This window comes from Numida meleagris, chromosome 1 (assembly GCF_002078875.1).
Source record: "Numida meleagris isolate 19003 breed g44 Domestic line chromosome 1, NumMel1.0, whole genome shotgun sequence".
NCBI lineage: Eukaryota > Metazoa > Chordata > Aves > Galliformes > Numididae > Numida > Numida meleagris.
The window spans coordinates 169,215,171-169,243,103 of NC_034409.1; the positions used below are offsets into that span (position 1 = coordinate 169,215,171).

The window sequence follows — 27,933 nt, forward strand, 5'->3', positions numbered from 1 at the left end:
CCCATTCATTCCAAGGTATGCTGATTTTCTTCTTTTCGAAGGGAAAAAGAACAAAAATTCACCAAATTGTACTTGGGATCCCTTTTTCAGAAATTACAAAAATTGAGGATGATACAAGTATTTCCAAGTGACACATTACAAAAGAAATCATGTGGAACGTTCTTGATAAGACTGCCAGAAGTGCTGGAAAGTCCTTATTATCCTGAGAGATTGGAGATGATACCTATTGCCTGATTGCCTCTACTCATACAGCCTGTTTCAAAATTCAATACTTAATTCAATAAATCTAACAATTTTGGGTTTTCCTGTATCATTTTAGGAAGAGCTTTCACATCTTTCTAGGAAATGGTTTCAATAATATTAAGTATCCCTGATAAATACCCCAATTTATGGCTTTGCTGATGCCCTCCTAAGCTTACAAGCTTCTAACTATTGGGTTAACCACACAAGCATGATTGCCTGTGTTATCTAAGGAGATTTAAAGAGACCCAAATGCTTACTGGCATTCTCTTAAACTATTTTGTAATGATCTATCTCATGGTATTGTGAGCACCCCAAACTGATTAAGCACTGAAACGTGTTTTGAGAGATGAGCTTTCAACAGACCAAAAGACATTCTCAACAGTTCTTGTTACACAAGCACTGCTGTAAGCACCACACACTAGCAAAGAAAGTTGACCCGAGAGAGCTCTTCCAAGGTCTGTACTGTTGTAGTTGCACAACAGCTTCCCTGAGATCTCACTAGACATGGATGGTTTCTGTGCATTCAAGAAATGAAAGCTCAGTGCAGCAAAGCAGTGCAAGGGGATATGAATCACTACTATGGACCAAGTCAGTATTTCTAGGTGACACCTGTTAATGCAGATGCCGTTGTCCTTAAGGTAAAGACAATATATCCTCTTACAATAACAAAAAGAATCTTCTTAGCTCTCAAACAAAATTGCTCATATATTTATCAGCAAAAGCAGGCTCTATTTTTGAAGCCAAATCAATGCAATGATACAGGAAACATCACTCACAGTTTTGCAGAGGATGATTTGGAAGCCATTTAACACCAGATGCAAAACACTAAACACCAGCCTGCAATTTGAGCATGTCTCAGCCTAATTTCTTGTTTCCAGCAGAAATTAAGCTGATGTACCTACAGTTAATAGGATTTGTACAACTGTGATACAACAGGAGTGGTTACTGAAAGGGCAAACTACAAGAAGTTTATCATAAAGAAGCAATCCAGAAGCAACTGTAAACAGATGGTACTTCAAGACCCAGCTAAAAGTGCACTTCTTTTCAGCTGGAAATATAAGAGCTAGCAACCATTTCACTGTCTATAAACCAAGCATTTGTACAACAGATGGAATATAGCAAATTACACATTTCTGATAAAATATAACATATCTTTACTTTGTCACGTATGGTTTATCTCCACCTGTTCACTGATTTCCCACAGTAAAAAGGCATTTCTTGTCAGTGTGGGGATTCTGGGTGTCACAGATAAGAAGCAGAACAAATCAAGTTCCATATATCATCCTATTGGAGGTGTTAGTTACTACTCAGGGGAATCCTGTAATTTCCACTGCAGGAATAGAGCAGCCTGGTGAGCTCACTGAAGATAAATGCTCACTCAGCAACTGTCTTCTGGGAATGCTGGCTGGTGTGAGGCTGTAGTCTGATCTTCCCACAAGGTGCTGCTACAGAACAAGATTAGCTCAGGTAATGACAGTTAGAAACATGGCAAGAAATCCCTTTAAAAACTTCTGTGCAAAAGCTAGGGAATAAAATAACTTCCTCTGGACAGCAGAGAAATATATCTAAGTATTTCAGTCCACTCATGGTTTAACTACTGGAGGTAGAGCCAGAGGCTGGTTTTCTGCTTCTAGTTTCTTCCAATCTGTTCCCTTGAACAAGAAACCTTTCATTTGTTTCCACTCTACTTCAGATAATACTCTATATTCCATTATTGACCTGTGTACTACGAAAAAAAACAAACACAAAACACAGAAAAAACCCACTACCAAACTTGTATAATCTCTCTAACATAAAGGCAACAGTACTGTGTAAATGAAAGTAGGTAAATGGTCACCAAAGTATCATACTTCTTTGCCCTGCTTCTTTCTGTTCATCTCAGCTGTTACAATGGGAAGGCTAAAAATGCACATAATGAAAACTGTAACGAACACCACTATAAATCCAGTAACTATATTGCCAGAAAGCATCTTCCCATCAGTTTCTTGGGATAAATGCAAGATACTATGCTTTGTGAGAAAAGCTCTTTGTGTGAGCCACCTCTGAACACCCTGGCCAATCTAAACACAATTTGACAGAAGTATAAAATGTCTAAGATATAAAATAAATGAAACAGTACCTATAGGCATCACTATGGAGAAAAAAACACTGCTGTATGAGCTCATTGCTTTTTAGCAATGCACATGTCAGTCACCATAAACTCGCAGCTGAAGGGAAAGCTTCTTCCACGGTTTGCAGCATTTTAGATAGAAGATACTCCAAATAGGAAACAAAAAGCAATGGAAAACCTGGCATCACTTGCTCTACTGCCCAGAGAATGAATAGTTCAAATGTTTGTGGGCACAGGCATATAGTCTACAGTGTACTTGTGCACAGGTCTCTTATGTTTCATCCTTAGTATCTTAAATAGGTCAAACAAATCTAGTCTATATTTGCACACAATTACTGAACAGATAAAAATTATTATACAAGAGGCAAAGTCCCTGCTGTTAAGAAGGAACAGCCATGTGGAGAAGTTCCAGTAGCCAGCTACCAGACCAGTTAATTCCTGTCACTGATGCTATGGAAAATGCTGAAATATACTGATTTAAAAACCTAATCAGAGTACTAAACTTATAAAGCAGAAAACAAGAAAGGCAACAAGAAAGATTATTAATTTCATCTGTCTCTTGCTTTTGGCATTTTTTCCCAACTTCTTTCTTAGAGTAAAAAACAAACAAAAAAAAAGCATTATTTCTAGGGCTTCTGCCCTGGAAATACTTATTTTTCATTATACTAAGTGCCTGGTTTAGATATTCATATTTAAATCTATTTTCATGTGGGTATTTTAAATCTTGCCTAATTCAGTTTGTGCCTTTTGTGTTTAAGAGAAATATTTTCTAAATTGTGCAACACATCTTAAGATTCAATGTTATTCAAAGAATAAAAACATATTTTTAATATTTATTATTGTCTCAGAGTTGTGTTACAATAGAGTAGGAAGTAGAGAGTTCATATTACCTGACTTCAGGTACTTACTTTTTTGGCTAGCAATCCTAAACTTTCAAAGCCAGGAAAGAGGCATTTCTTAAGGCCTCTATTACTTTAGGCGTCTATTTTACAGTGAGAATAACAGTGTCTCAAAATATGTAGAAATGCCTACATTTTTTGTCAGCAGCTGTAAAGATGCCTGTGGTGATCAGGTGGGTGGTAGACATCTTTAGTCATCTACTGCTGGGTAAGAATAATTGAATCAAGTCTAAACTAGATGAAAACTGGGCCTTTTCTACAGTATGGTAGAGCCAAGCACTAGACAAAGAGATGATCTGTAAAGATCATCTAAGGATATACAGCTTTCAGGAATTACAAAGTATCAGAAATAAAATTGTACATGCCATCTTTATGTAAGATGGCATGCACAAGATGTAAAGATAAAGATGTAAAAATCTTTATCTTTATCCAGTTAAATTATCTGTCCTAATTATAACAATAATATTTCTACAGGCAAATGAATTTTACATTGCTTGCTCTTTGGGCTTTTTTTTTTTTTTTTTTTTTTTTTTGGCACTTTCCTTCGGCTTAGTCAAACATTTAACTGCGAGGCACATACTTAAGGTACTATGCATCAGTGACAGTTTTGGTTTTATTCCTCTTCCAGACATCTGCCTGTAATACAAACACATCAGAAACTTGGAGAGAGAAGCTGTTAACAGAGCACTTTCAAAACTAAACAAAAGGAAGGGGTGCTAAATTACAATGAAGTAAATCCAAAATAACTTTGCTTAGTATCAGTGAGACACATTTGGTGGGATATTGCTAGAGAGATGCATGAAAACCTGTTTCTTGAATTTTGCCAGAGTGCAACAGTGATAAATCAGAAAATGGTGATATGCAAATAGATAGGACATGGTGCAGGCAGACGTGCATAGGAATGGAGATACAGTCAAAGCTTTGTCAGAAAGTCAGAGCTAAAGCTAAGGGTCTGAGGGAAGGTGGGCCGTAAGGTGACTTCTGGAATAACTGAAGCTGCTGAGGACACCTCTCTCTGGAAAGACAGAAATGATGTGTCGAAGAAGGATGTAGCCTGGAATGGGTCTTTATAGGAATCCTGTTGGCAAATTGATAAGTTGACAGAAAACAGCCAATAAATTACTTTTGCAGGGTCATCAAACTAGATATTTCTAGAAAGATCAAGTCACCTGGAAACTTCAGTTTCACTTACTTCTTCAAAGTAGTAAACTTCAAAGAGGAGGGTGGAAGTAGGCTTGGTCAACACAATAGTTTCCAGGGAAAACAATTAAAATGAATACTCACACTTAGGCATTTATCTTTCTACCTGTGCTGCTCAGGTATCTTTATAAAGACATAAAGTCTCTATAAGAAATACAGATTTGATTGTTAGAACTTTCTATCATGATGCAAAGAGCTCAGAGAAGGAAAGACGCAACTCCAGTCCTCTCCACTGACCATTGGACTCTGTGAAAATGATACAAGTCGTCTCTTTGCCATTAAATCCCATCTCTTCAGCACCGGTAACCTAAAGGAGCATTCCATAACGAATGCCTGATTGTGACTTTGCTCTTTGCTAAGAGCTACCCCAGAACCGTAATTCATCAACAAAAGCATACAGCTACACCACAGCTTTCATGTATTGACTTAAATAGAAATGGATGGATTTTGATATAGATACCAGCTTCCCTGCATTGTATCCATGGTGTAACGAGGCATAGGTGAATCAGTTAAAGAGTGCCTGACCTGTGTAAGTGTAAGTGTAGCCACAGAGACTCATTGTGTCCACAAGATATGAGTCCGAACAAACGCAGCTAACTTGAATAGGTAGATCTTTAGGGTACAACATTGCTACACTCTTTAGTCATTAGGGAAGATTTTTTAATGGAACAACAGAACAAAATCTTCTATAAATTCTTCCAAGGCACAGAACACGCATCAATCACAAGAATAACAGAGAACAGAAAGAAAAAAAAAATGAAGAAATGAAGAAAATCAGAATACATAGAAAAAGCATTAAATTATAAAAGAGCAGTCATTATCATGATCAGAATGGTAAAGAAAGCACTAAGAAAGGAGAGTTTATTTCAGAATTTTAAATCTTGGTCTTTCCTCCTTTTTCTTCTTATCTATTTTCCTGACCAGACCATAACAGGAGGTTAATAAAGGAGAACCAGACGAGCAGTGAAATATTAACAGCTTTCCTATAATTCAGGAATCATTATGTGGCATAACTAGAACAACAGCAAGACATTTTAAGAAACTATGTTTCCTTCCTCTCCCTGCAGCTCTTTCCAGCTCCTGCTGATTTGTTTGCATGCTTGGTTCAGAATATTTGGCTGTTCTGAGTGCTCCATTCAGACAGGGTTACCAAAGTTTCTGTACTATCCTTTTCCTTCCTATGGGTCTCCTCATTGCAGCAGTTATATGAAACATCTGAAAAACAAAACCCACTCCTGTACTTGAGTTCAGCCTGCAGGGAAAAAGAATACACGGAGGCAGAGGAAAGAAAATGGAATATTTCACCTTTAGAAATTGATTTCATTTCTTTATCCACTTGTGTGCCAAGCCAACTTATTTAATATATACCAGGATAAAGTTACTTTAGGTTACTTTAGTTACTTAAACAATTTTATTAGAAGTAAGATCTGACATGAAATGCAGAAATCTTTGTCCTCAGCATCACGATTCCCCGTTTGTCCCTGAAGCTCTCTGTCTTCAACATTTGCAAGTCCCAAGCTTTTTTTCATCCTCACACTATTTGCTATACATGATTCATGGTTTGTATAAACACACTTTTTGCCAGACTACAGAAAGAACATCTAATCTTAGGTGATTCTTCCCCTGATTAAAATATAACTTAGAAAAAAATACAGAGAAGACATTGTATGCTTAGATCAAGACATAGTGTTTCAACAACTCTGATTTGCCACCGTGTTATAGTTTCAATACATCACAGCTCCATGTTACAACTGCAAACCTCTCAGATAAACCTTTTGTCTGACAGGTTTCAGAAATGACACCAAAAAATAGCTAACACATTTTCTTTATTTAATCCATTGGGGCAGCACACAATATAGTTTTCCTTCTGCTATGAAGGATCACCAGAAATTACATATCCAGTAAAAATGCTGTATTTTCATACAGAAAATATTTTTGCAGAAGCAAAATTAGTAAGTAAACCCAGCACACAAAATATGCCATTAGAAGGTTTTGAACTGACTTCAACAATATATAAGTTAACCTTCTAATTCCAGCTAACTCATTTAAATGCTCCACCTTCATAAGTCTTTCTCAAATGTACCACAACAGACTCCAGTCACTAACAAAATCTGCTGAACTCCGCACCCTTCTGCACTCTGTCTGCCACTGTAACTGAATGTATTTGCAGAACAACCAAAGCCAATCCCTAAACCAACCCTGAGTGATTAGGGTCTAAAACAATGCTTTCTCTGACTTCTCATGAGAAAACACACACTTCCCAGACTTATGGACTTGGCTTGCCTGGATTGTAATTGCTGGTATCCAATGAACTGCAGATAGTTTCCATCTTTCAGTAGACTCTGTAACTCATTTTTTGCTTCTGTTTTACGTCTGCTCCCAAGAAATAAGTTGAAATAGTTGCATTTGCCATGGCTCAGACTAAGCAAATGTTTGAAGTCAAGTAGCAAAAAAAAATTTGAAGAATACTACACAATAGTTCTATTAGAAAAAGAGAAGGAGAAGTGAGAGAAAAGACCCAAATGTGTAGACTAGCTACTGCATATTATGTTTTGTTCCCAGCAAAATCCAACTAAGCATAATTAAGGACATCTCCAAGCATGGAGATTCATGATGGGTTAACTTGAGGAATTCTCAGTTCAAGGCTATCCTAGCTCTTCTGCAGGAGATTAATGACATCTTCACTTCGCAAAATTATGGGAAAAAAAAAAAAAGTACTGCGTCTTCAGCCACTGAATTTCATTGCTTTAAATTAATTACAGTTTAAATGATCTCCATATACATTATTTCACCAAGAGCCAGGATATCTTCACTCTGTTAGTTGTACCGAGAGGCTGTGAACTTTTGAAGATGGAAAAAACAAAGCAGATAAAGAGAAGCCTAGACTGAATCACCAAAGAGTGACCCTGGAGCACCACACGTGGTCAAACGCCTTCAGAGATATTAAGTGGTTAGCTTTGTGACTGACTTCAAAGGAATCCAAAAGGTCCATTTGTTGGTGCTGTAAATATCTCTCCAAGATGCTGAACGTTTCCCATTCATACAGTCACAGTTGTGAATATGTAAATTCATGAATTTAGGGTACAACTGAAATGCTACTATTTGAAATGTTTAAGCACATACTGCTACGCGCTGCAGCATCATTGTCCGTAATGGAAGTGGAAGACCCTAGAAAGTTCAAAGCCACCTTAAAAGATCATTGCAAGACTGAACAAAGCACATATCCACAGTTCCAGTGAAGAACTACTACTGACAAAACACAGAATGTTTTGCTCAGGTGTCAATAGAGGAACATAATCTGGCTTCTGCTTTAGAAAAGGTGAAGGCAAGCGACACGCCACTTTAGGGTAGGATTCATATTTTTATCATTAAAAGACATTTTTAATTAAGCTAGCTATGTAGGCACAATTTATGGAAATAACTGCATTGTAAGGAACTGCACGTACATCTTATAGATGTACATCTTATGCAATCAGCTGGATTACGCCTTGTAAAGATCTGGACCACTCCACTGAAAGTAAAGGGAGAGTATTCAAACAATCAGTATAGATGGCTAACTTTAAGATACCTACATCTGATGATATGATTTTCTTGGGTGCACAAACAAGAGTTCTGAGAAAGCTCAAAGATATGATTCCCAAACCGTAATATGGTAAACCTGCAAACTCAAACACTTCGTAAGTCACCTTTGGAATATTTAAAAATAACCCAACAAAATCAATTTGGTTTAGAAGAATTATTCTCTTATTAAACAATTACTCTTGTGTTGCCATAAAGCTCATCAGTGTTCTTTATAGTCAGAAACAAACTTCACAAATAACTTAAACTTCCTTGTGAGTAGAAACAGAGAAAACCCAAACACACCACTCAAGCTGCCATGTCTATCATTAAACAATGCCCGCATTACCTAAAGCAGAATACCTTTTTTTCCTCAGGATCCCCACCCTGCACCTCCCTCTGAGGGAAAAAAAAAACACACCACCTGGATTAATAAGATTTCATGCATGCATGGCCTGCAGCAGTAAGTAAATTTATTAGATCTTTGGCAACACATTCTTAAAATAAACTTAATAGTCTTCACATCTCCACTCACTAATTCCTTTTGTGGCGCCAGAAAACTTCTCCCAAAAAGTAAGCTCCAGATGAACTGAAGCAAGGTTCAGTTCATCGTATCACAGAATAACGGGCTGAGGTAGCTTAGATAATGACCAATATAGGACTTCTGCTTTGTACCTTTAAAGCAGTGTTGCACACATATTATCTCATAGGAAAACTACTGCCATTAAAGATCAAGTGTTAAATTTGAGCCATGGGGTATCTTCAGCCTCAGACTTGGAACTAATTAGTAGTACCAATGATACTGTACAGCAAGGAGTACTGTGACCTCACAAATGAAAGACATTTCTTAGAAGAGACGCCAAGAAAAATACCCTTAAAATTAAAATATTATATAATAACGTATTATTTTCAGAAATTTCCACATTTAAGGGGAAAGACTGTTTCACTTCTTTTAAATCACATTTTTATTTAGACCACACTATTGAAAACTCCTTCAAATGTGCTTAGTACTCCAATGCTTGCAACATCATTCCTCTGCCGAAAATAGAGTGGATGATGAGGTGCTGTTTGAAACTGAGGCCCTTAATTTGTCACAATGAATTTGAAATTGGCATTTCTGTCAGACTAATTGACACATTCCTCTTGCAGTGGTTGAGCTTTTTAACTCCATTGAATATTGCCTTTGCAGAGAATTCTTCTCCATTTCAAGTGACATTCCAGTCTCATAAATCTCAAATTTTACAACCCTAAGAAGAAAATGTATGCGAGAGGAATTAAAGTGGTAGTTGTCATTTGCAAAATCCACTCTAAATAAAATAGAACAGTTTTTCCATTTCTTCAGCTAGACTTTTCTTCTGTAACTGACTGAGCACCTATAGGAAAAGTATTCCTTTAACTCCATGTCAAGGTGATTGAACTACTTTTTTTTTTTTTTTTAATTAAGAATTCCCTTCCACAGACTTGAATTTTCATTCCTTTTCTGTTCTGGCAGGGTAACAAATAAAATACCCGACTGACTGGAGGAGAACAAATGTCAGGCGGGTGCATTTAACATTTACTTTTAATTCATTTCAGAGTCATTGCACCTGGTCATCTTGAATACTTAACTCTTAATATTATTTGACCAGAGAAACTCCTCTGTGGTATGCTTGATCCTTTTAAAGCTGTGCCAACCCTATAACTTTTGGCAGGTGATTCAGTCCTCCTTGGAAGGACAGAGCGAAAAACTGAAAACATGCAAAATAAAAACCAACCACTGATAGAGACAAAGACAAAAAAGGCACTGTAACTCTGCGTTAAGACATGTGTTGTAAAGAAATGATCAAAGATGTTAGTTCTGCTGTGGAAGGAAATATGATTGCATTAGTAATTTTTGTTTATATCACGATAAGCTTTTCAGTATTACTTGAAGAGTATAATACAAAACAGAATGTAAATTCCGACAGCAACAATTATATTATACTTCAATATTATGAGGACTCCTTGAAAAGCCTCTTATTTTATTATGTTGGCCCACAACATCAGAGGCAGATGATGGTGGTATGGGAGTAGAGGTTGAACTTTCCCATCAATATTCCATTACATTTTGTTGCCGTGTGACAGGTGACAGCAGAGGGACAGTCTGACAAAATGGCATCTGACATGGACACACGTATGAAGCCAAGGTGTGCCACTGAATTCCTCCATGCAGAAAAAATGGCACCTACTGACATTCACTGACACTTGCTGAAGGTTTATGGAGACCAAACAGTGGATGTGAGCACAGTGAGGCAGTGGGTGGTGAACTTCAGCAGTGGTGACAGTGGGTGACCTCCACTGGTGCAGGTTTTTACAAGTGCGGCATGCAGGCTCTTGTTCATCGCTGGCGAAAATGCATAGCTAACAGTGGTCACTATGTTGAAAAACTCTGTTTTGTAGCTGATAATTTTCTCTATCAAATAGTGTTATTGTGCTCACTGAATCTGTTGTAGTTTCCATGGAAATAAATAGGAGGCATTACTTTCAGAGTGACCTACGTATTTTAGATCAAATTTCTACAGTCCTAATGCTGCAGTCAGTGTGCATCACGATGAAAAAAAAGAAAATTTAGAAGAAGAAAAAAATCTTTAAAAGATTCAAGACAAGAAATAAGAAATATATTTAAACATCAAGTACAGGAAAGGAAATACTTCAGAACTGAAGGGCAGAACTGAAACTCCAGAACAGTATGACCACCGTGAGCCCTGCAAGGGAGCTGTTAGGGCTCAACTGAAACACAGCAGAGGGATAGGGACAGAAGTGACTGTGAAATTATAAAAACTCAACCTCAATAGTAAATTCCTTCCAATACATTCTTGCTCTCTCTCTCTTTCTCTCTGCATACGTGTGGAATCTTTAGTCATGCCTTACGATAGTTAATTTAAATGAAAATGATCAGTAGAAAAGTACAGCCTTAGCATTTCATTTATGCTGGTACTAAAATAGTTTTATGTTTTTAGCACACAAATTTTAACAAATAATTTATACACCGTTCTTTTACTCAACTTGAAAAGAGATGACAGATTTAGATACTATTATCTTTCTTAATAAAGTAGTAGAGTACATCAAAGTCTTGATAAGTGAAAAGGCATATTTACTTAAAAACGTCTCTATTTATAATATGTTCAGTAAGCTTATTTTAGAAAATTACATATTGACCTTCAAATACCAAGGTATGTTTTTTGATGTGCCATGTTGAAGTTTATTTGGCATCATTCAGCCTTTTGGAAATCCTTGATCAAGACTTCCATGACCATTCTCCCACATGTATTCAGAAATTAAAATCCTTCACCTTTTCCCAATGGAAAGGGAGGAGATGTTTTTGTCAACTCCAAGTCCACCTCCCACTGAAACTGCTGGCAATTGTACACAGGCAGCAAAAGGCACAGGTATCTGTGGGCTCAAGTTTACATTTTTTGACTTAGATTTCATACAGAAGTGTGTGGAGCTATGACCACAGTTGTTTTAATGTGCCAACTATCACAAACGTTTCTCAGATTTAAAGACTATGTTTCCCACCCATCCTTGAAGGGGAGCTTCACCATGCTTTCCTGTGCATGACCTCAGCCTCCCATATGTCATTGCTGTGGTGATGACATTCCTGACATGTAAAAAAGAGCGGTTCCCTGGGTTGAGTGCTGCTGAGCACTCTTGCCATGTCACTGGGAAAACTCCTCATGCCTCAGCCACCAAAACTGAGGAAGCAGCAATTAAAAATACGCTGATAAATCAGAGCTAAGCTGTCATTACCTACCTCCTCCTTTTGGCTGGGGGTGTTAAACTTGTTATTGCTAAATGATCTCATGGAAATTCAGAAAATTTATCTCCTTTCCCCCAAGAAATATGACAGCAGTCTTGTGGCCTAGTAGGATCTCTACCACTTGTAATACACAGCAGCCTGGAGAGGACTGAAACCCACACGTGTCTGGAGGTCCACTGGGAAGGCCCAGTAAGGGTATGGCTGTGAAGAACCACGGATGAAGCAGAGATCAGGCAGAGGTGACAAGATGACAAAGCTCACCACTTGCTCAGCAAGATTACAGGTCCTCCCAAATCGATTCATTCTGGGCAATCCTCCTGACAAACAGATTACAGAGGGCTACTGAAATCCTTCTAACTAGTAATTGCCTTGCAGCTACCTGTGAAAGCCTCATTGTTGAGGCAGATGGGCCCTCCCTTGGATGGCCTGCAGGGATACTTCTCTCCCTTCTTTCCTTGACTACAGAAGAAAATAAAGGACTTAGGAAGATTGATTCATGAGAGTGCATAAGATGGCAGAAGCATTCATCTTCACATAGATAATTATACAATGTATAAAACGGAATTGATTGTTGGGCCTCTCTTTGACACTTCCAAAAAGATGTAAGTCTGAGCTTGTCTATGAAAGCTGACTGACCTGTTGGTCAGGCTGAAAGAAAATCACTGTTTATCCTCTGTACAAAACAACCTACTTCACATAGATGGACACATACTAAAGGAAAACACTAAAGGTAGTGTTGAGAGATAAATCCGAAAAGTTATGTGATACATAATAATGTTTCAATCATTATAATATTTGCTAATGTAACTTGGGTCATAGAAATGCGCACACCCTTCCTAAATCAGATCCTCAACTTCCTACCTGCTAGGAAAACGACTTTAACCCTTTCAAAGAAGCAAAATGGGCTACCAGTCAGTCTCATCCTGCTGCATAGAAAATTGGATGCCCTCTCTAATCTTTCCAAAGAAGTACCTACCAGGTTATCAGTCAGTTGGCTTCAGCCTCCTGCCTTTTCAAAGACAGAAAACTAATATTAATTTTGTGAAGTCCAGCTAATAAAACATAAAATCTCATTACATAAAACCTGGCCATTATTTTTAAACTACTTTTCAACCCTTCTCCCTGCCCTGAGATAGTGAGGGCAGTTATATCAGCTAATTATCACATCAGGTTATTGAGAGGAGTAGTTGCATCTATTCTTTAGTTATTCTTTAGTTATTCCAGTTATTCTTTAGGTGTCTTGCATATCTGAAGAGAAAGGGATACAGTAGTAATGTAACCTCACTACATCTCGCTTTGTTTTTAAGGTTCCCTAGTCCAAATTCACCCTGTGTTCTCTAATTAAAGTTTCACCCCAGCAATGAACCGGGATCTCTATTCCACTGCTCATGTCTGATGGAAAGCTAATAGTAAGGGATGTCCAAGATCCCTGCCTTCTTTTCCATATTGTGACAGACAGTCTCATTCTTGTTCTTGGTCACAAACTCATTAATTTCCAATACAAAGCAGAGACTTCTTGCTCTTCCTATGGTGGAGCCCTTCAAACACCCTTCAAAAAGCAGTGACTAAATTGGCCACCGCAGTCCAGTGTCACAATAACTCTCTTTTAAGCATCTTGACTGAAAAATTCCCAGAGAATGCATTCTGACCTTGAAAACTCTTTGACTAACTGTATTTCTAATCCTTTGGACATAAATCTGGTCTTCTGCTATTACATTCACATACATTACAGATTCCTTTGCTGCTGTGTTCTTCGTCTCTTCACTTATTCACTGAGTAGCTTCTTGGAAGGAAAGTGAGCATAATATATTCTAACATGAGCATGGGAAAGCACTTCCTTTTCACTTGCTAGTTAATGAACAACTTTCAGGGTAAGTTTGATAAAAGTCCTTATATTAAAGAACACAGAAGATAAAGGTGAAGTACTGTCACAAAAGCTATTTGTTCTATGCAGACACATTTTCTATATTCTAACTTTCAACGAATGCTTACATTAAACAGTCCTTTATTTGTAGTCTTGTTGTTCTTTTATTGACTGATATTTCAACCTACAACCAGCAGGATATCTTAAAGGTACCTAGGCACATGAATATGGGGGCAAGACACAGTACATGGACAGACTGGAGAGCTGGGCGGAGAGGAACCTTCTGAGGTGCAACAAGGGCAAGTGTAGAGTCCTACACATGAAGAGGAATAACTGTATGCACCAGTACAGGTTAGAGGTGGATCTGCTGGAAAGGAGCTCTTCGGAGAAAGGCCTAGGGTCCTGGAGGACAACAGGGTGCCCATGAGCCAGCAGTGTGCCCTTGTGGCCCAGAAGGCCAATGGTACCCTGGGGTGCAAAAAAAAAGATTGTGGCCAGCTAGAGACAGTTCAGAGAAGAGCCACAGAGGTCCTTTCCAACCCCTACCGTTCTGTGATACATGTATCCTGTTAGAGCTGCATAAATGAAATCCAACTGTGCTCCTACATCTATATGGCACAAACTGCAATTCCACAGAGCTCAGCCCTCACAAAATCAAGGCTTTACCAGTTTGATAGTCAGCTTGGCCTAGGCAGCCCTGCAGATTGCTGATTTCTGAATTAGTTCATTAAGCTCTGTCCTGATTATCTCAGTGAAGGACTGTGCTGCTCTTTACACAGAAAAGCTTTATTTTTGGCAAGGAGTAATAAATGAGGAGAATAGATTTTATCTCAGTTCTCTCAGTGTTTTTCCACACTGCAGTGTGCAAGTCTTTCCTTCCCATTTGTGGGAAATGGGAAAATGGCTATAGAAACCGTTTTCTCACTGGTCTGTCATCACATACCCTCACTTCTTGTGGTAAATATTGCAACAGCTTATATGGAGATACAGTACATGGCAATTCTTCCATTTATTTTGAAGGTTTCTATTCAAAATCTCCAGACAAGAATGAAGAATGGGTGCCAGAAATTAGTGTGAGACAAATTCTACCGTCAGTTTTTACACTAGAGTCATTACAGAATCAGAATGCTGGGGACACTTTTTGATAAGTAGAAGAACAGCAACTATTTTAAATGACTGGAGAGCAGGGCAGAAAACCTCCCAGCATGAATGTAGACTGGGAGCTCCATTTGGACTGTGGTCTATCTTTTTCTTAAGTACTTTCAGAACACAGCCACTCAAAAATAGCAGAATGAGATTTGTACAGTGTACTGCATAAAAAAGAATCAAGGATAAAATGATTAAGAAATGTCATTAATCATACTAATTTGGCATATCAAGAATTTTTCAAGAGTTCTGAATTATTTTCCAACTAGGCAGCTATTTAATATTCAGAATCTCAAAAGCAGGAAGGTCTATTTCATTTCATCAAGGGAAAATCATTATACCTTCTAGATCTAACCAAATCCTTAAATCTATGTTTTCTTTGCTCTACATCTCCCTAAGATGGCACAGTTTGAAGTCACAGTGAAAATAATTTCATTTCACTGATGGTCCTACCTGTCACTTTTCAAAATAAAACCACAACTCTACAAGGCTGTAGTTAGGGGAATAGAACTATTTGAGTCATTCACCTATTTTGTGCAAATATTTTACCATACTCCCAACTTTAATGCTTGCTGTCTATACAAGTGTTTTATCCTTCACATATTTCATTGTCCTTCAAACTGAATGTAAATTTTACTTTGCTCCACAATTAATGTCTTAGTGTCATTCTGAGTTGATTTAGAGTTGATATAAAACACAGCCTCTTTAGTAGCTGTCAACATGATGCCAGAAGACTACTTCTTCAGAGAAGTAAATCACAATAAAATGCAACACAAGAAAGATGTGCTAGAAAAGAAAATCATTTAAGAAAATAAAAGGAAAAAAAGGACCAGAATAAGTTTGAATGGAAATTAACCTAGAGGTTTCACTATCATGTTTGTATCAAAAGAAATTAAGTACCTAATATACCATATTTATTTTTACCAGATCAAGTTTGATGATAGGATGTGCCTCTTCACCTAGTGTACTAGCAAACTCACATCTTAAAAAGCACATAAGAACTGATACTATACAAATATTGCAAAACTTACTGTGACCTTCTATTCCAGTGAAGTCTGCAGTGTTCTCTGCCATTTAAAACTGAATATATTGAGAAAGATTTTTTTGTCTGTGTCATTATAACCAATTATTAAGTGATCAGTTACCAAGTATCCTGTGGAAATGTTATAAAGAAAAGAGAACGAATAATAATGTAGTATGATAGAGAACTAAGTATGAGTAGATAACAGAAAATTAAATTTAATGACGTTCATTAATATAGTTTAATGATATTTTATAAGATGTGTACACATATCTAAATTAGTTCTTAAATCAAAATGAATAGAAAAATTATAAATATTTTATAATCAGTTTTCTCCAAAAAGTGTAAGATCACCCAAACAAAAATTAAATAAATGTGGATATTTAATTAAGCATCATATATCAGTGAAAATATAAAGCAAGCATAATATTTAAATGATAATATAATGCTGTTTTATAGCTTCAAGTACCCATAACATTATTTCAGTGAAACACTATGTATGAAATTTGAAGTCCAGGTATCAGATATTAAAATGTTAATTTCCATTCTCAGAATGCAAAAAAATATTGCACATCCTGTTACATCTCTTAAGAGCTGCACCCAGACATTGAAATTCTCTCTTCCTTGAACATCATAAAAACACAACAGCAGTGAGAGGCAGCAGGAGACATACTTTGCTGCAATTTTTGATCTCACAAACGCTTAGGAAAATTTCATGATAGTCAATACAAAACATTTTGACCCTTTAGACTCAGAAAGAGTACCGACATCAAAAAGAGAACAGCATGTGAAAACTTTCATTATATCCTTAAGAAATCTAAATGATCTGTTCAAGCAAACAGCTTACAGTACTTAGAAAACTTTCAGAGATATTTCCAACAAGTTATAAATATTCTTACTGCAGTAAGCATAATATTTATATGCTTTAATCATTGCCAGAATATTAACAGGAGATGAAAAATCACAGAATCACAGAATTGCAGGAGTTGGAAGGGACCTCTGGAGATCACTGAGTCTGACCCCCTGCTAAAGCAGGTTCCCTACAATAGGTCACACAGGTAGGTGTCCGGACAGGTTTTGAATATGTCCATAGAAGGAGACTCCACAACCTCTCTGTGCAGCCTGTTCCAGTGCTTCAACACCCTCAAAATAAAGTTCTTCCTCGTGTTTATATGGAACGTCCTGTGTTCTAGTTTGTGCCCACTCCCCCTTATTGTATCGCTGGGCAACATCAAAATAAAAACATCTCCCAATACTCATACTTCCACTCAGAGAATGTAAAGTCTATAGGCTGGGCAGTATTAACTCCACGCTGGTTTCATACACTTGCTAGAAACAGTAAGGAGGTTGTGGAGAACAATGTTTTGGTAAAAATGTAGTGTGTTTGCCACAAGAAGAAAACTCTTTTGGGTACCTATGGAATTTATTTATCCTTTCTCTCCACTGACTATTTATACTCATGCATCTCTTTACTGGGATGACAAGACTCACTGCATAGGGTTTTGCTGGATGATTATGTGTAGCTCATATTTGTAATTACAGTCCAAATCATTGCCGTGTTACAAATGATCCAGGCTGTAGACCTGTTGGTAACTGCCCCTTCTCTTCTGATCTTGCCAGTGGCAGATGGAAACTTTGTTCCACTGTCTCTGCAGAACTTTTTATGCTGGGAGACATTACTGCATTGAATTACATTCATGTTTTTGAAAAGCATTTGCCAGGATTCATTCCACCTAACTTTGGACATTGTGGACATCTGTATCCTAAGATAGTTATTCTAAGCATCCATTATAGTCAGCGATGGTCGAGTCGCTACATTAGGATTCTGTTGCCTAACGATAAGTATTCAGGGCCATTTGAGATCTGGGACATCTGCACAGGGCTGGAAATATAACAGAGCATTGCCTGGAAATCCATTTCTTCTGCAGAGTTGGACAAGAGGTCAGGCAGGTTGCCTGGAGCACCCCAAACTGCTCTCAGTGTTTATGCTTAGACACATTCAGAAACCTGCATTTAGACATCTACATTTGGTTGCCCTCATTTTAGCTCAAACTCCCACACATTACATTTAAAGCTTCTTTTTTCTTTTTCTTTTTTTTTCTGGGAGGAGGGTTATGCAGATTGAAAAACAAATCTCATGTTACATTGCAGCTGACTTCACCCCTACAGAGACTTGCAAGCCCTACCTCTTGGTGCCCTGTCTTTGAGACAACTGTGTAGATGTTTGCCTTCATCAAATAGGCAGTGTGAGAGCAGGGAAGTGAAGGAGGCAGCATACATTTTGGTGCTGTCCTGAGATTGGCTTAAACTGACGCTACATTCATGATCCGTAGGTTCATATATGCATTCAGCAAGCATAGACAAAGCATTGCCAAAGGAATCAGGAACTCCCTGCTCCCCCGTAGGTTCTCAGTCCCAGCCTTTGCTGTCCCCTCCCTACAACTGGCATAAGCACTTGTGTGGCCATGTAAGGAACTGCTCTAAGGAAGCTGTAGTAGAACTAAATGTAGAAATAAATTGTTCTATTTTCAGTGATTTCTCTGATCCAGAGTTCACAGCGCAGGGGTAACCATGCTTGTGCCAGCTCCAGGAAGGCAGCAGCACAGTGGCAAGTAGCAGGGGTGGAGAGAGAGCAGGACTTACGTGTTTGGCAGCAAAGAAGGCTTTTGATGCTGAAAGTAATTCCCTAGCAATTCATTTCTTGCTGGTCAGAGCGTTAAGAGTGTAAATCTGGTCATTACACCAAAGAGTGGGGTTCCCATATTATTTCTACTAACAACTTTATGACTAGATGATCTTAGTGGTCTTCTCCAACCTTAATGATTCTATGAACTCATCCCCAGCCTTATACCTAATGTAGGGTGTAACCAAGGCACTTATGCTGACACCAATCACATAGCGTAACAACATGAGAATGACTCCTAATACAAGCCAGGAGTTGTGACAACCATTTGTTTACTATTCACTAAACCATTCAGCACCTTTAGGTGCCAAAAGAAGGAAAGATAAAGAATATTAAGCTAATCCAAAAATCAGGACCTGTGTATCAGCTGCTGCCTTCTGCAATGCTTCAGGTGAATACCCCTTACATACAGACTCATCCTGCAAACAATTGCACAACTAACTTTTTCAGCCTAGTACACTTATTAAAGCTATTCATTTGGCTATTGAATGATGGAGCCAGTAACAGATACTTGGTGAAAAATGCTTTCATTGTTTACCTATACATTAGAGAATAAATAGATCTGTATGACTGTGTGACAGACGACAGTGCAAAAGCAGTGAAGAAACTGCTTTCTCTGCGTAAGATGAATCTGTACAAGGTGTTCTTTAGTTTTCTTTGTTTCTGTTGGTCATGTTACAGTAAATGGAAGTAACACACACACAAAATGAAGTTCACATTAACCCCTTGCACCAATTAAACTATCTCAGCATTTCATGTTTGTTCAAGTACATTTAAAATGTGGTGATGTTCTAAAAGTATGTGACAGTGCATGCAAGAGAATCGCCATACTCAAAGTATGTGACAGTGCATGCAAGAGAATCGCCATACTCTCTTGCAGAAACTATGGAAGAAAACTCAGACCTGACTCAATTTCACTGTTTTTACATTAATCGGAGCCTACAATAAAGTAAGGCTTCCTGCTTACCCAGCAACATTACATGCACATAAAAATACAGCTTTACAACCTGCATAATCTGCATCCATCTTTAAAACCTGCCCAATTTCAATGCAAAACATGGTATTAATCATCCCAGACAAATAGGTGTGTAAATGAAAAAAAGAGCAATAAAAACTGAAGCAGATTTATGTATGCACTACATATTGTATGGCATTTCAATGCCTTCACTATAAGAAAGATAATAATAAACACTAAGATCTTCCAGAAACATGACTGCTCTTTACATTACCTCAGAAAGAAATATTCAAACTGTTCTCCAGTTCAGCACTATATTAATCTAAAACTCATTTGACAAGCCCATGCCAAAGAGGGCCTGCTGACATAGTTGCTGTCAGACCTGTGCCATTCTGACCATGAAATAATGACCACAAGGTCAGCAGAAGTTCAGGACTCTTATCACAGATAACAGAATTGGTTGTTCAGGTAAATGCGTTGATATGCAGAGCCCTAGAATCTTTTCAAACCCCAGGAGAAAGAAGAAGCATCATCCACCAAAACCACAAAAAAGATGAGTTTCTCATAAATTTTTGTAAACGTTTTAAAAAAATTATTTTTGAAAAAAGAGATTAGTCAATATTAATTCACTCAGTGATCTTTTTTTGCACTGAAGAAATGTTCTGCACACTAAACAGTCTACTATATTCTAGTACAAAAAAAAAAAAAAACCAAAAAAAAAACCAGGACCAGGAAGTCTTCATCCTTGTGTAACCAAAGATAGCACCAAAACAAATTATCTATTATAAATGGCATATACTTACAGAGACTTAGGCACTTGATCTAACTGTAATCGACTGCCTTTGAAATTCATAAGAAGGAGGGGAGCTGCTATCTTCAAATGTAATTACTTATGAGAATTTAATCTTTTAAAATATTTAAAAGTCACATTACTGAATGTGGTAGAAATGGCTAGAGTAACAGATTATATAGTCATAGGCAAAGGAGAGGTCTGACATCCCTAGTTCTACAAGTCAACGAGAGAACTGAAAGAATAAAGGTTGCCTAACATCCAGAGCATCTTTTACTAGACAAAGAATAACAAATGAAAAATGAGTGAAGGTGAAATTCACCTTTCAGAAGTCTGGCTACCCAAAAGCTAGATATCTAAACTAAAACAATCCGTCTGCAGTCAAAATAGAGAATAGCATCTCCAAATTAGCACTGAACACTATCTACCTCTCTGCAGATGCTCCAAGATGCTTGTTGAGGAAGCTCAGGTGATCAATGTTGATGAGATAATTAACTTTCAGTGAATGAATTGAATGAGGTTAACTTGAACTATAATGTCTGTCAGAGATGAAAACATAAAATCTTTAATCTTTGCTGGAATTATGATGGTTTTTTTTTACAGTTAACTAAATTGGGAAAACCCAAGAAAATTGTATATTTGCATGTATATCAAACACATAGCAAACATATGCTGAGTAATCTTGATGGATGCCCCAACTCTGGAGGTGTTCAAGGCCAGGCTGAATAGGACCCTGGGCAATCTGATCTAGACTCTGATTTAGTGGTTGGCAACCCTGTGTGGCAAGGGGGTTGGAACTAGATGATCTTTGAGGTCCCTTCCAACCCAAGCCATTCTGTGATTCACCTCTGCACAATACAATGGACTTGAAAATGAAAGATTTAGCAAGTGAAATACTTTTCAGTGTACTCCCCAATCTGGCTTATGTTCCTTAACGTCTCCTTTATGAGAACAGGCTGCATATGCAGAATAGCTGTCCTTGCATGCTCAGTGAGTAGGAAATCATCTAATTTCATCCTTTTTAATTTTACAGATATTAGCCATGGCAAACAACAGCACTAAAGTCAGAAAATTAAGCCCTCCACAGTGATAAATAGCAAGTTAACTTCTGACTATGAAATAATAAGTGGGAATCTCCTCACCTAAATCGGAGTTAAAATCTCTATGTTAACCCAGCTTCTCTTCATTGTCAGCAGAGAAAGATACGTCTATCTAGTATGTGATAAAACCTACCTACCTTAAATCTTCGTTTTAAACTCAGCTGATAGTTTCATATGCCAAAAGGATGGAAGAGAGAACTCTTAGATAGCATCTCTAAAGAAAGTGCAAGGAAGTCCATGTTGTGGTGAACAGCTATAAGCAAGGTGCTTTAACCACAGCAGCCACGCAAACTTTAAATCAGGTTTTATGCTTGGCCAGAACTGAATCCACACTTCATTATGTCTAAGACATGAGCTTTAAAAAATAAACAGTAATTACTGAAGAAACTGTTATGCTTATTTTGAGCACGTCTCCCATGATCACAATGATGTATAAAATCCGTCCTTACCATGTGGGCTTTAGTCCAGATGGAATGCCATAATCTCCCATTCATCTGACCAACACAGAATTTCCTGGGTACAAGCAGTCTATTTAGCCACTGTTTATAAAATCCCTCAAAATTTGACTTAAGTTCAAACAAAAAAAACCCTTTATTTCCTTAGAGGGGCTCACTATTCTGGATCAAATATATTTAAAACACTGCATAAAGCTTCAGTTCAACTAGCTGATCAGCACACCTCACGCACAACAGTTTTTTATTTCCTCCTGAAGGCAAAGCCTGCCTGTGCAGGAAACACAGCTTGCTTGGAAGCTGCTCTGAGTTTGTGAAATGAACTTCCTCAGGAATGAAGAACCATCACAAATCTTCCAGTTTCAGTCAGAGCATACAGCTTTGATTTGTCTTCAACAAATACATATTTAAAAAAAACAAAAACAAACACCAAAAACACGCTAGGCTACACTGCACATGCAATTCTGCCCCAAGGAAAAGATGAAAGAAAGAACATTTTGTGACAAAAGTTAATCATGTTTGTTCATGTACCACTGAAAGGTGATTGGATACTATAGGGACGGGGTGGGGGAAGTGTAGTATGAACCAACATAGAGAAGAATAGCCTCACTACTGCTCAAGTTCCAACATGCTTCCCTGTCCCACTGCACTGCTCTGCGCTTTATCAGGAACACATTTTCTTTGCCACCTCCATAAGCTCCTATCTTAAGTAAACGAAATTGACAGTTTATTCATCAACCAGCTTCCTAAACTGAACAACAATAAACTTTGTAAATGTTAACTTTGATTCTCAACAATAAGAAATCTGATTGTAAAACAATGCTGACATTCCGGTGAGCTATCGATAACTTAGCTTTAAACATGAAGTCCTGTGAATTTCTGCATGTGCTTACTATCAGGCAACTGTGGTTTTCAAGATCTGTTTCCTAGTCAGCTGAGTACCATATTGAACATTTGCTGAGATGTAAATCCTTTTAATGCTCTTGATGGGTTTTCAAATTCATGTAATATGTAAAGCTTCAAAATACCCAGCCCTATTACATAGTAGATTACAACATAAATCCTTGGCCAGAAAGCTGATCCTAAAATGCATTCTCCATTCTCCATCCTAACTTGGCTTGTGCTAGCAGTCACATTTTTAATGCAACTTTAAAGAAGCAACATCTGTGTACTCCTTATCCAACTGCAGGCATAAAATAAGGGAGACACCAGTTGACTTGATTTGGTTGATGAGTGAAATCTAAATACTGTGTGCAAACACTGTGTGCCTTGCAAAATAGTCATGAAGCAGTTTTACACACTGAACAAACGACAATAAAACTTGATGCTGGATGCCTTATTCTGTCACATGTGTTTTCATTTAGCAAAGCATTTGTCATGATTGACCTTGTAATCTTATCACATTTCTCAAACTGACAGTTTCAATAGCAATAAGCTACACTAAAGAGATTTGCTGGTGATATTTGTACAGGTAGGACCAAATTCTAAAGTCTTCAACAAATAGTCTATCCTGGCACTCCAATCAGCTTTGCAAAACTTCAGTTATGATGTCAGAATTGGTCACTAGTAATAAAAATAAAAATTAAATCCCTGGAAAAAAAAGAGGGATTATGACACAAAACATTTTTTATACACAAGAATTATCAACTGTGGCTTATTATCAAGCAGTCTAAGAGGTTTGGAAGAAAGAGCACCATGAAAAAATATTACCGCAAGTAACCTAGTAGTCTGTGTGTTATGGCAGCATTTACACAGGCAGTGCTCTTTGCTGCTATAACTTCCCCTTTACAGGTCATACTTCCCTGTTATCAGGATACTTGCTTCCCTCTTGCTAGATTTTTCTTAGCGCAACATTGGTCATAGCCCATTGTCAGGTTCCCTCAGATCACAACAGTAGTACACAAGCAGTCATCTCACTGTGGTGAAGTGGATGTCCTTTCAGTTTTTGCCCTCTTAGGAGCAAAATAACTGGCAGAGGAGTACAAAATGAACACACAGAAAAGATCCATAGTCATTCTGTGGCTCTTGCCTGTCCTCCCCATGCTGGCAAAGCTGGCCAGACATTTGTGCCAGGAAGCTATAGGAAGGGTTTTCTCTCTTGAGCCAAAATCTATCTGGCAGCTCTCCATGGGCCCTGCTGCTTTGCATGGGACTTAGCACAGACAAATGTCAGCAAGCAAAAGGCTGCACACTCTAAAGGAAACTAATTTAGATGCTATAGACTGTTCCCAAACTACTATGGACAGGTGGAACTTCCATAGCAGGTGCAGATACATGTAAAAAATTGGAATGTGTTCTTGAGTTCTCCGGTGGGAATCAATACAATTCCCGTTTTACAAGGCTATGATGCAAACTGCAGAATATGTAATGTTGCCTCTATGTTTTTAGGTTCAGGGCACTAAAGTAACACTCCAGTATATTTGTATTTATCGTACAGGGACAGCTGGGAATGTTGAGATGAGCAAATGGCAAGCCAGAGATTTTGGTGTCCACTTAGCCTTGGATGGGGGGAACACTGTAAAATATTGGAGTGAGCATAGCAAAGGAGATTAGCTATATAACTGCAGCTATTGAAACTGTTAGTTTTAGTTTCAGGCTGCAGCCAGACAAGGGAGACAAGTGAGATGGCATTAGAAGCTAATATATCTTAGCTGCTTATTTCTGCTCCTCTGCTGGACGCTATCATCACTAGCAATTTGAATGAACAGATCTTGGGAGTACCTCTCATCTACACCAGCACAAATTAACCAGGTTAGTTTAAACCCCTTTCATCAGCAAGTTAAGGTAACTCAGATGGCCTTATGCTGAAGTAGAGAAAGACAAAGTTCTGCTGTCTCTTCTATGAGGTTTCAGCCTTTAGCAGAGGTTTAGTAATGAACAGCTGAAGGACAATAATATCTTCGACCAGCACAGCTGTTTCTGCAGTGATTGTCTGAAAGGGCCTCAGTGTTAACTGAGATGCACAACATGGAACAGGTCATAGATATGCTAGTTGCTTCAGCATGCTTGCAGAATCTGAATGAAAAAAGAATCATATTGGTGGGATTTGGATGCTTAAACAGTGGCATCTAGTGCAATTTAAGATGGTAGTGGAAACCAGACATCCATGCAGATTGGCAGGCAGGATCTATGGAAAATCTGAATTGCTCGGAAGTGGCAGCTACATGTGAGAAGTCTACCTCACAGTTCTACCCTGAGCTATTATGAGTTGTGTACATTATGAGTTGTGCAGCTCATTTTAAAAACTGGTGTTTTTTCTTCTTGTTTTATAGGGATTGAGATACGTTTTAAAAATTAAAAATGCAGGAAAGTATTTATTTTTTGTCACTGATAAGATCTGCAATAAAATTCTTACTGCCATTCAGCAAGGAGAGAATTAAGTTAATGCTGGATGCTTTTTCAGATCACATCCTTCCATTCTGGAGCACAGTATACAGCAGGATTACACAGCTGTACATGTTTGGTATACCTGGAGCCTTGTCTATAAGACACTGGTGAGCCCTTACATTACTAAGTATGTTGTCTTTACCTTTTCCTAATTTGCACAGGCATCGTTATTATGTTCCTCTGTTGAAACCAGTCCTGTGTGCTTCTGGCAGCAGATCCAAAGGAGATTCAGTTCTTCATTGTAGAAGTGCTTCAGCAAGTGGCATTTCCCATGACTTACACTTTGAACTACTTTGTTAGCCTACTTGTGCTGCCAGGCAGAAAAAACTAGCTCAAGTGCCTCAGTACAGTTCCTGCCAGTCATGAGTTGGCAAGGGTGTGAGGGATTAGGGAAGGGTGCCACAAAGCTCCTGGATGAGGAGGCTCAGGCTTGTGATGACATCTACTGGCTAACCAGAAAGGCACTAACTCACTTCTAGTGAAGCTCAGTCCAGCATCTTACATTCCTGAACATTTTATGTACATGGTGCATCCAAACTCAGAAAGAGGAGGTCATGACAGCAAAGAAAATAAGAGCCCAGTGAGATGACTCCTTTTTTCACAGTGCCACTCCTTCACTCAACTCACTCCCAGGCTTTTCATCTCAGACTTAGAATGTTTCACAGCACCCTCCTTTTGCCTCCACTGTAAGCTAAAGGCATTAAGAATTTGATTCAAAGTGTCACCAGAAATATCAAGTATGCCTGGCCCAAAGAGGGAAATCACTTCTTGCCACCCTAACCTCCCTCCTTGCAGCTTTTCACCTTGCAGCGAAATTGTTCTGTCTTCCCTGACCAGTCCTATACTGAAAGCCTGCTCTCAGTCTTAGTATAGACACGGCGCAAGCCCTTACTCAGTTCTGTCTCTTCTGTACAAGTATGCAGAAGGATGGCACTGGCCTGGCCAGCTGAAGGCCCCAAAGGGTGCACTGGGGCATAAGATTTCAGCTCTTCTTCATTCCTGTCCCGTCAATTCAGCAGGCACTATACGCTGCAGAAGAGGTGTAATAAAAATTCTCAGTACTTTTTTTTCTGAAGTTCACTCTTTGAAGCATTAAGCAAAGATGCTTATCCTTGCATTTTCACTACAGCAGAAGGAATTTAGAAATAATAGCATCGAGGAGAGTGAGGAAGTGAAAACGGCTTTATAAATGGGAGGTGAAGAAAATCCAAATCTAGTTGTGCTAATCAAGCCAAATGATGAGTAAAATACAAACAATTTACATAAAGAAAAAAAAAAGGCAGTTACATTTTTTCGAAAGCTCTTAACTTCTACTTATCGTGAAGTTTATGAATTTCAGAGAAGCAATATAATAACACCATTCAAAGGATCTCTCAAATACCTCTTTTAAAACGCACATATTAAACCTTCCGAAAACATTACTCCTTATAGTTGTAAGGTTATTTTCTCCCTTCACATACCATTCACATTATAATTGAGTTCACTCCATTCAAGTCAGTTTAGGCTAAGTGCAAATGGACAAAAACAAAGGAGCTGTAGAAGGACAAAGGCATTATGTTAGTAGCTGATGAGCTGCACTAAATGGAGCTGGAATGCACTCCCTTGCCAAGGCAGCCAGCTCAAGGTAAAAGCAATAACCTGCTGGATTTAGCTGATTTTGTACACTGGCAAGACTCGAACTAAAGACAACCCAGAAGTCTTAACTTGCAGGAAAAGTATTTAAGTAATTTTCCTTTAACTAAAGGGCAAAGTTTGCTATTTGCAGTCTGGTGGTGTATCTATAGATAAAAAAGTTCAAAAGATTGACCGCCCCCATACATTCATTTTCATACACTGATAGTCCTTTAACATTTTTAGACAACAACATAAGCACTGAGATTTAAGACTCAGCAATATTGTTGCTTTTCAACAATGACCTTTTAAAGGCTGAAGGTAGGAGACGTTCCTGTGTAACATGAAAGCTATTTCAAACTGTCACATGAACAGGAGCGTTGCCAGAAGCCAACCATTGCTCTGGAAGCACCCGAGTGGTCATTCAGTCCGTTTGTATGGTTTCACTTTTTTTCCCCCTAGGTAGAACCAATTATTGGACACAGATCTGAAAGCACACAGGCAGCCCTCTCTGAGGCCAGGAAATAACTACTTAATGTATCCTGCCTTCAGCTTTGCTAATGAATGGGTAACTCCTAGGTTAAAAATTATCTTTCAAGGTTTATGTACTTCATGCCAGAAAGGGCAGGCAAAAAAAGAAAAGAGTGAATTGAAATTACTGCTGGCTGTATGTTTAACTTTTGTTCATGACAATGAATGTGTGAAATGGTGTTAATCACAAAATATCCGTCAGATTGCTAACAAAAATATTTTGATGATTATATTATTGTCAGCATCTAGGGAAAAAAAAGGTGTTAATCTAGCTCCTATGAAAATTTTTAAGTATAATTTTTACTGAAAAGTCCAAAAGCATTAATGTAATTTCTGTGCTTTATGGGATTTCCTATAAATTTCTGATGCTGAGAAATAACTCCTGGAGAAACTGGCAGCCTGTGGCTTGGACAGGTACACCCTTTGCTGGGTAAGGAGCTGGCTGGAGGGCCGGGCCCAGAGAGTGGTGGTGAATGGAGTTAAATCCAGCTGGCGACCGGTCACGAGTGGTGTTCTCCAGGGGTTGGTGCTGGGGCCTGTCCTCTTCAATATCTTTGCTGATGACCTGGATGAGGGCATCGAGAGCACCCTCAGTAAGTTTGCAG

The 27,933-nt window shown here is 38.2% G+C and overlaps 1 protein-coding gene across 2 annotated transcripts in view; it reads right to left on the reverse strand.

Annotated features, from left to right (window-relative positions):
- FREM2 (FRAS1 related extracellular matrix protein 2) overlaps positions 1–27,933 on the reverse strand; it is a 119,394-nt gene that overhangs the window by 55,512 nt on the left and 35,949 nt on the right. The gene's annotated exons all lie outside the window — the stretch shown is intronic.